The 9256-nt window shown below is 37.3% G+C and overlaps 2 pseudogenes; one reads left to right on the top strand and one right to left on the bottom strand.

Moving 5' to 3' along the window:
- Nucleotides 1-9256, bottom strand: part of LOC106735731 (solute carrier family 22 member 24-like) — a 117985-nt pseudogene that overhangs the window by 17506 nt on the left and 91223 nt on the right.
- LOC102470751 (eukaryotic translation initiation factor 1A, X-chromosomal-like) lies at nucleotides 3900-6594 on the top strand (annotated as a pseudogene).

The following is a 9256-nucleotide window of genomic DNA, read 5'->3' as shown; positions in this document are numbered from 1 at the left end:
GAAAGAATGTAAATTAAGTTAAAAGAAAATTTTCAGAAAAATAAACTAAGACTGTTTTTCTTGAAATTTAAAAACAATGCATTAAAAATACCTATTCGATGCCTGCAGTAAGATATATAGTCCCAGCTAGGTGCTACTTTATAGGATGTTCATCTACTCACTGAGGCTTATGCCTAAAGTTGGACTTGTGTTCATGGAAATGTATATATCAGCTGTGTTTGCTATGAAAATATTTAGATTAATTAAGATCTTTAGTGACTCAATAAAATGTGGGTAGGGGGGAGTATAGAAAGCAAACACAGATACCAGAGACAGTGTGGAAGGAGAGTGGGAGATGACAGAGGGTAAGAGATAGGGAATCAAGGATGGGGAAAAAAAGCAAAACATACAGGAAACAAGAAATGGAAAATTATTTGTTGACGATAACATGTATGTTGATGTGCTTGATTGAGCCAATATACAGTGTACTCTGAATGGAAAGTCTCACTTTGTATGCTATAATGATGTTTAGTGAATGAATGGAAATAAATAAATTTAATTAAAAAATAAATTTTAAAAGAAAAAAAAAAGGAAAACCTCTTTCATGAAATACTACCTGAAAATTTTACAAATGTAGAGAATCATGGAGAAATTCAGATCCAAGAAATAAAAAAGACCCCCAATAGAATCAACACAAAAAAATCTTCCCCCTGGCACATCATAGCCAGATTGGTAAAAATTAAAGACAAAGACAATATTCTAAAAATGGAAATGGAGAAACATCAATTAACTTACAAATGTTATCCCACCTGGCTAACATCAGACCATTCAGCTGAAACAATGCAGGCAAGGAAAGAATGGGAAGATGTACTCAAAACACTAAAAGAAAACTTCAATCAAGAATACTACATCCAACAAAGTTATCCTTCAAATGTGAAGAACAAATTAAAATATTCTCAGGTAAACAGAAACTGAAGGAATTCACCAATACTAGACCAGCTCTACAGGAAGTACTGAGGGGAGTGTTGTTATCAGAATAACTAAAGAGAGACAAACAGAAATAGGAGAACAAAAAGCAACTAAGAATATGGCTAACAAAATAGCAGAGATAAATCCACAAATATCAATAATAATGTTGAATGTTAACAGATTAAATTATTGCATTAAAAGACACAGACTGGCTGAATGGATACAAAGACAGACGCCATCTATGTGCTGCTTACAAAAAACACACCTCACAAGACAGGACACAAATCCTTACATCCAGATAATAAAATCTATAAGAAAATCAGCAATATTTTAGTCAAAAGTTATAAAATTATACTTCACCAATTCAGTCTCATGTACTTTATCTTTTGTTGTGGTTCGATATTCCCTGATTACACTCTGGGACATAATATTTAACTCCAGACTTGTTCCTACAATTTAACACTTTGAATATATTTTCCCATTCTTTCCTTGCTCACATTGTTTCTAATGAGAGGTCTGCTGTTAGCCTGATGGGATATCCTTTGTAGGTAACTTGATGTTTTTCTCTTGCCAATCTAAGTATCTTGTCTTTGTCTGTGGCTTTGGTCAACTTGGCTATAATGTGTCTTGGAGAAGATCTTCTTGGGTTGATTCCATTTGGGGTCCTTTGTATTTCTTGGGACTGGATCTTTGAGAGCCTCTCTGGGTTTGGAAAGTTTTCTTGCAGGATTTCATGGAATAGATTATCAATGCCCTGATGGGTCTCTTCGCCTTCTGGGATGCCAATTATCCAGATGTTTGGACATTTGATGGTATCTAGTACTTCTCGTATATTATTCTCAAATTTTGGGGTATTTTTCTCAGTCTTTGCGGTGGATTTTTCTAGGCCAGCAATTTTCTCTTCTATATCTGAGATTCTATTTTCTGTATGATCTAGTCTACTTTTAATACTTTCGAGGGAGATTTTGACTTCCTGTAGTATAGCCTTCATCTCTAACAGTTCTGTTTGATTCTTTTTTAAAGTATGTAATTCCTCTTTTAGATCTTGTAAGATTTTTGTCACCTCCTGGAACTCATCAACTTCTTTCTCCTTTCTCTTCTGCAGTTCATTGTCTCTCTTCTCTTCCATCTTTGTTAGCTTTGCCATTATGAATGTTCTAAATTCTTTATTAGACATTTCCATGATTTCCATTGAACTACTTGTGGATGAAGAGGAGTTATTCTTTTCCCTTGGAGGAGAAGTATTTTCTTGCTTTCCCATATTTCTTGTGTTCCTGCGGTGATTTCTAGTCATCACGCTATCTTGTTTGCTGGAGGCTGAATTATCAGTAGGAACTCTTCATTTCTCTTTTACCCTGAAATGACTACTTTGCAGGAGCCATGAGGAATCTTCTGCTGAAGGCCTCACCTCTCCTGCCACGCTAGCTTGTTTGCTGGAGGCTGAATTATCAGTAGGAACTCTTCATTTGTCTTTTACCCTGAAATCAAAGAGGTTTTCCATGCCTTTAGCAGATTCTTCACCTCCTAGGATACTCATTCTATGAATATTTGGGCATTTGACAGTGTCTACTGTGTCCCATATGTTGTCCTCATTTTTTTTTTTCTTTTTGTTGATTTGGTCTATATTGGAGGCTTGGTCTTCAAGGTCGAAAATTCTTTCTTCTGCATGGTCTATTTTGCTGTATTATATTCTTCATTTGCAGAAGTTCTGTTTGATTCTTTTTTTTTTTTTTTTGAGAGGCTTTTGCTATAGGGTGTGTGTGCTTGCCTGAAAGAGAGAGAGAGACAGAGAGAGAGACAGAGAGACAGAAAGTGAGAAATCACCTCACAGAGAGGGATGGTCATGTCACAATCCCTTCTCCTCCATTCTTCTCTTGGGATCTTGTACACACACGCATACGTGCCCGGCGTGAGTTTAAGCCACTGGGTCTGGGACTCAAACTGCAGTCAACTACATGAGAGTCCAGTGACATAGCCATTATGCCAACTGCAGGTCCCTGTTTGATTCATTTTCAGGAAGTTTATTTCTTTATCAAATTCCTTTTTTATGTCTTGAAATTATTTTCTCATTTCCTGGAACTGATTGTTTTCTCCTGCATCTCACTGACTTTCATCACTATGAATATTCAGAATTCTTTTCTGAACATTTCTGTGTATTCCTCTGTGCTATCCATCATTGGTAAGGGCCTACTATGTTCATCTAGGGGAGAGTTGCCACCTTATTTTCTCATGTTTCTTCGAGATCTCTGCTGGCTTCTAGTCATTTGATGCAGTGTTCATTTTTTTTTATTTACTGGAGTAGATACTGTAGTATTGGTAGAAGAAATTTTACCCCTAGCTCCCAGGTGTGTTCTTATTGGAGGACTATGTCTCCCAGGTCAGAGCAGATATAGGTAGTATCAGGTGCTTGTCTCCTCTACCAAACATCCAGCTCTTGATGAGGTGGTAGCAAGCTAAGGAGACATAACTTAATGAAGAAGATCATGTCACATGCTGCCCAAAGCGCAGGGCACAAGTAGGTGTATCAAAAGTCCTAAAGTTGCTTCCAGGCCCTCAGTGCAGACCCAGCCAAGGATACTTGCCCATAACTGGTTCAAGTGTCTCAGATTTTATTCTTAGTGTGATAGAATACCCCCAAGTGTCATCTGGTCCTGAGGGAAGAAAGAAAAAAGTCCAAACTTAAGAAGGCACAGATAAACCTGACATATGGATAAAATGTGTAATCTTAACAGGTGTCAAATATTAGCTAATGGTTTATTATAAAGGAATAAGCCACACATTCTCAATGTGTTTCCTAACAGAAAGTAGGAGGTTATATGTTAGAAATACAGAGGTCCTTTCATTGGATAGAAGTTGACCTTGATATCTTCTAAAGTTTCTTTACTATCTTCCAAAGTGTCCCTTTTCTATTTTAACATTTTTAAATTTCAGTTGTCTTAAACATTTGAACCATGGACATTGAAATTAGTCCTTACAACTTCATCCTGACTGCCAATATTACCTCCTACCCATTATCTTCCAAACCCAATTACTGCACCACCATCATTGCTATATTCCTAATTGAACCTTTTATTGAAGTTGAAGTTACACAGAAAAAGTGCACATATCACATGTTTACAAGTTTAATAATTTTGTAAAAAGTAAATGTGCCCATTTAACCAGATCTATGTAAAAATAGAACACCACTCTCACAAAAAGCTCATCCCGTACCTCTCCAAGTTTTATCAGGGATATCAGAAAGATACCATGATTTTGAACACTATTGATCGGTTTGCCTGATTTCAACCTTAATAAAAATTAGAATCATACAGTATGTACTCCTATGTCATGTGTTTTCTTCATGTCGTTGCTTGTGGTGATAGTTTGTTCTTTGTGATTACTGAATAGAAACTTTTATGAATAGATCACAATTTATTTTTTATTCTATTATTGATAGATATTACCTTGAACCTATGTGCCAAGAAAACTTACTTATTCTTATTCACATTTTTTATTAGACTGCTTTATTCACTCATTCATTCATTCATCTATTCATTTACTCATTATGCTATTTGAATTAGTGGTACAGTGGCATGACTGACTCTGAGCATTAAAAGAAAATTAATTTCTGACCCAGAAATCTACACAGGTAATATTTAATTGTGATAAAACCAAAGGTCACAATTTTAACTAAAACTACCAGATGGAATTGAGTATCTAAAGTCTCTCAGTTCTCTTGAAGGAGACTGCTTAGATGATAGCAATGACAAACTCTCCTCATGGAGATTTGCCACGGTACAGGAAACCCTGAACTTCTCACCCCCAAACCGCATCATCATAGTTTTTTTTTTTTCTGGAAATCTTTTTGCTATAGGGTGCATGGGCTCACCCGAGAGTCAGAGAGACAGAAAGTGAGAAATCACCCTATTGGGGGGTGGTCGTGTCACAATCCCATTTCCTCCATTCTTCTCTCAGGATCTTGGGCATGCATGTATACATGGCCAATGTGAGTTTTAAACTATCAGAGCCAGGACTAGAACTACGATTGACTACATGGGAGTCCAGTGACTTAACCATTATGCCATTCATTGGTTCCTCATTCTATGTTCTTATATGATTGATCTTCTATGGTTGCAAAAATTACTTACGAAAACCATTTCACAAGGTTCACCATCCAGGTTGCAGATGCAATGTCTTACCATACCATGAGTTCCATGCTATTATGTGACTTTCAGACTTCATAATGATGACTACCCACTGCATATGTGCACCTAGATGGGAGATAGGAAATGATAACCAGTCTAAAAGTGTCCATAATAATTTATCTCATGGGATCTAAGTGGTTCAGACCATTGGTAAGTCCAGTAACACAGTGTCACAAATTTGTGCTTTCAAAAATACAGGTAGCATCTGTCTAAAAACCATTTCCTCTTCCTGTACTCTTCTCTAAAATGCCCTTCTTGACATTTTATTGAGTCTGACTTAAATGTATTTCTCTGTCCTTCCTCATGTAGTATAATGAATAGATTTTTCACACCAAACTATAATTTTCAGTTCACATACTAAGCACTCATTATTTTTAATATTATTTTTAGAGAAATTTTTGCTATTGGGCAGGTATACTCGCCAGAGAGGCAGACAGAGAGGAAAGCAAGAAATCATCCTCCAGGGGGTTGGTGGGGGTGGTGGTGGCCACACTACAATCCCTTTCCCTCCATTCTCCTCTTGGGATTTTGGGCATGCACTCACACATTCCTGGTGTGAATTACAAGTCTCTGGGTCCAGGACTTAAACCGCGGTCAACCATGTGGGAGTCCAGTGATGTAACCTTTTGCCATCTGCTGGTCCCACCCAGCTGGCTGGGCACTGGTTTCCCACATGGTCTACTGTACTTCAAGTTCTGAACATGGCAACTTGCTTTCTCACTCTTATTAGTTTTAATAAGCACTCTTAGTTTTAGCTGTCTGGAGTCAGAAACAGAGCTCATCACATAGCACAATGCAAAGCCTTTAGAGACCATTAAGATTTCTAAATTGATTTGCTGCTGCCCGGCATGGGCGCAGGCAGGTCTAGGCACAGCTTGGTCACAATTCTCTCCTGCGCCATGCTTCTTGTCCCGTAGCACCTGATTTTTTTCAGTGAGGTCCCTTGTGTCACTCTTTGGAGGAGTCACTGTGGCTGCTTGAGCCACCCAGAGTTAAGTCAGAGACTCCGTGAGGCCGCCTTCCCCTTCATCCCCAAGAATAAAGACAAAGGAGGTAAAAATAGACACAGAAGTAAAAATGAGAATGAATCTGAAAAAAGAGAGCTAGTCTTCAAAGAAGATGGACAAGAATATACTCAGGTAATCAAAATGTTGGGAGATGTGTTTTGGAAGCAATGTGTTTTGATGGTGTAAAGAGTTTATGTCATATCAGAGGAAAGCTGAGGAAAAAAGTTTGGATAAATACCTCAGACATTGTATTGGTTGGTCTCTGAGACTATCAGTATAACAAAGCTGATGTGATTTTAAAATACAATGCAAATGAACCTAGGAGTTTGAAAGCGAATGGAGAGCTTCCTGAGCATGCTAAAATCAATGACATGGATACATTTGGTCCTGGAGATGATGATGAAATTCAGTTCGAGGACATTGGAGATGATGATGAGGACATTGATAATATCTAAATTGAACTCAAGATTTTACATTCCAATTTTCTGAAGATTGTCCTGCAGTTTGAATTTTGGCCATGACCCTTAAAGAAGATTAAAATTTCATTAGCATGAATGCAATTTATTAAAGCAGTTGCATTTGTTTACGAGATGTTTGTGTTTCTTTAAAAACTGATAATGCTGAATGGACATATTACACCCACATTGTACTTTTGACATACTGGAGCTTATGGGTAGAAGACCATATCTACTGTTTAAAACAGAAAACAATGCATTATTGCCTTTCCTACCTTGATCACTTCCAACTTCCAGTAAGTAAATAGATGTTTTGAATAAACCATTTGCCTTGTATTCATTATGTACTAGGATTAAGCCCTCGTTTTGATTAGTCTGTGGACTGTACAGAGTCCTCTGTATATTGGTTACCTAGATGTTCCTTGAGATTTTTATAGAATTTGAAAGAGGCAGAAATCTGCATTTGAAGTAAAAAATGATAGGTCTCTTAATAGCATAAATGCTAAATGATGATGTTGAATAATACCTTTAATAGATATAAGCTGCTGTCAGTATTGAATTCAGAGTAACTCTGAGTCATTTAAATAGCTAAAAGCATGTTCTGAATAAATACTTAGCTAGATTTTTAACTGTATTTGTATTGTATACAGATTTAAACAACATCCAGTATTGACTTGATTTGACAGTTTAGAATACCAGAATGAACATGAGGTTCTTTGGCAATTCTACCTGCCATAAAGATTAAAAGAATTTTTAATAGTAATGTGTTAATCTTGCTTACTAAAAGTGTCATTTATGATTTAAACTCCACGAACCTGTGCACATTTTGTGTTACCTTTAACCACCATCTTTTTCATCCTTGTTTTTTTCTTAACTACTCAGAAAAGTGCAGAATATGAACGAAGTCTTAGGAGAAATGCAGAAAGATACTAGACACTAGTTAGAGGATGAACTGAGCAATTTGGAGAGTGTATTGGGCCCTGACCCCTCTTCCCGAACCCTTACCCAGGTACCTATGAGGTAATTTGCTAGAGAGGGAAGAAAGAGCATGGACCCTAAAGTTAGTTGGACTGTTCTCAACCCACACTTTACCTTTTAACCACAAGAAATGTGATCTAGTCACCTCCAACTTACTTCAGCTTCAGGATCCTTACTCATAATGAGATGGGGATGATGAGAGCAGTACCTGCCTTACAGAATTGTTGGGAAGATCAATATTTTTAGAAATTTATACACATAATGCACTTAAAGCAATGTCCATTGCTTTTTACTTGGTAGTTAAGACTGTGAGATGAAATATGTACATCTTCTATATTCTCTATAAACTGTTTTTATTGCTTGCAAGTATTTAAAGTAATTGCTACCAACCTCATTTAACTCAACATAAGACTAACATATTGAAGTTTCTAAACTGCTTGAAGATATTTTACAAAATACCAGATGTTCTATACTTTAGAGAAAGCTTATAATGATTAATATTGAAAGCTCTGGTAAATAATTCATTCTTAAGTCTTCAGTGGGTCCATTTCAGTCCTTTTATTATAGATTTATGACAGCTAATTAATACTGATGGATTTAGAGGTTTCCTTTCCCATCAATTCTAATGATGTAAAAAATTCTGAGACAAACATCTGCAACTAGAAAATAAAATATGAAACAACTTTTTTAAAAAAGATTTCTAGACAGACTGGTCTCTGCTCTGCCACAGAGCTCCAGTTCCATCTCCAGGTCCCTGGCCAGGAGGGGACGTTGAGGCAGGGGCACCACTGCCCCTCGCCCTATCTCCTGATCTCCCAATCCCAGGACCCTTCCCCCTAGGAAGGTAGGCAGGTTTATTTATTTATTTATTTATTTATAGTCATTCTTTCTTTCTTTCTTTCTTTTTTTTTTTTTTTTTTTTTTTTTTTTTACAAATTTTCTATGCCTTCTGGCAATACAGACTGGCCTCCACTGTGCAACAGAGCTCCATTTCCATTTCCAGGCCCCTAGTGAAAGCTTGTGTTGTGATTTTTTCTTTATTCTCTTTTGAACTTACCTCTTATATTATTCTCTCCTCCTCATCCTCCACCTTGCCAGAGGGACTAGACAGGTCTAGAATCACAGTTCTGAAATACCCTAGTATTGTAAGGCTCCCTAGATTCCTCTCTTTTACTGAACCACTGTGAAATAGGAGATACTGCTCTTCAGATACCTGAATAGAGTATGCCTCTTGAGACCACATTGCTAAACACAACAGAAGAGAGACTTCAGCACACATCAGTCCACAGTAAAAGGGAAACGCACTTGGTCTTAGTTGAAGAAACGTTGTCCTAAGAGGTATTCAAAAATGAATACATCTCCCTTGGGACCAGCAGTTAGTGTAATGACTATGTCTCTGGACTCCCATGTAGTCGACCGCAGTTCGAGTCCCAGACCCGGTGGCTTAAACTCATGCCGGGTACGTGTACGTGCGTGCCTAAAATCCCGAGAGGAGAATGTAGGAGAAAGGATTGTGGTGTGACCATCCTCCCTGGGGGGTGACTTCTCGCTTTCTATCTCTCTGTTTCTTTCTTTCTGATGAGTGCACATACCTCTATAGCAAAAAAATTTAAAAAAAAAAAAAAAAAAAAACCTCTCCCAATGGCTAGAAGTACAAGACCCTCAGGTCTGAATAAACCAGGAA

This window comes from Tupaia chinensis, unplaced genomic scaffold, assembly GCF_000334495.1.
Source record: "Tupaia chinensis unplaced genomic scaffold, TupChi_1.0 Scaffold000502_1, whole genome shotgun sequence".
Lineage (NCBI taxonomy): Eukaryota > Metazoa > Chordata > Mammalia > Scandentia > Tupaiidae > Tupaia > Tupaia belangeri.
This window is presented reverse-complemented; position numbering and strand designations above follow the sequence as displayed.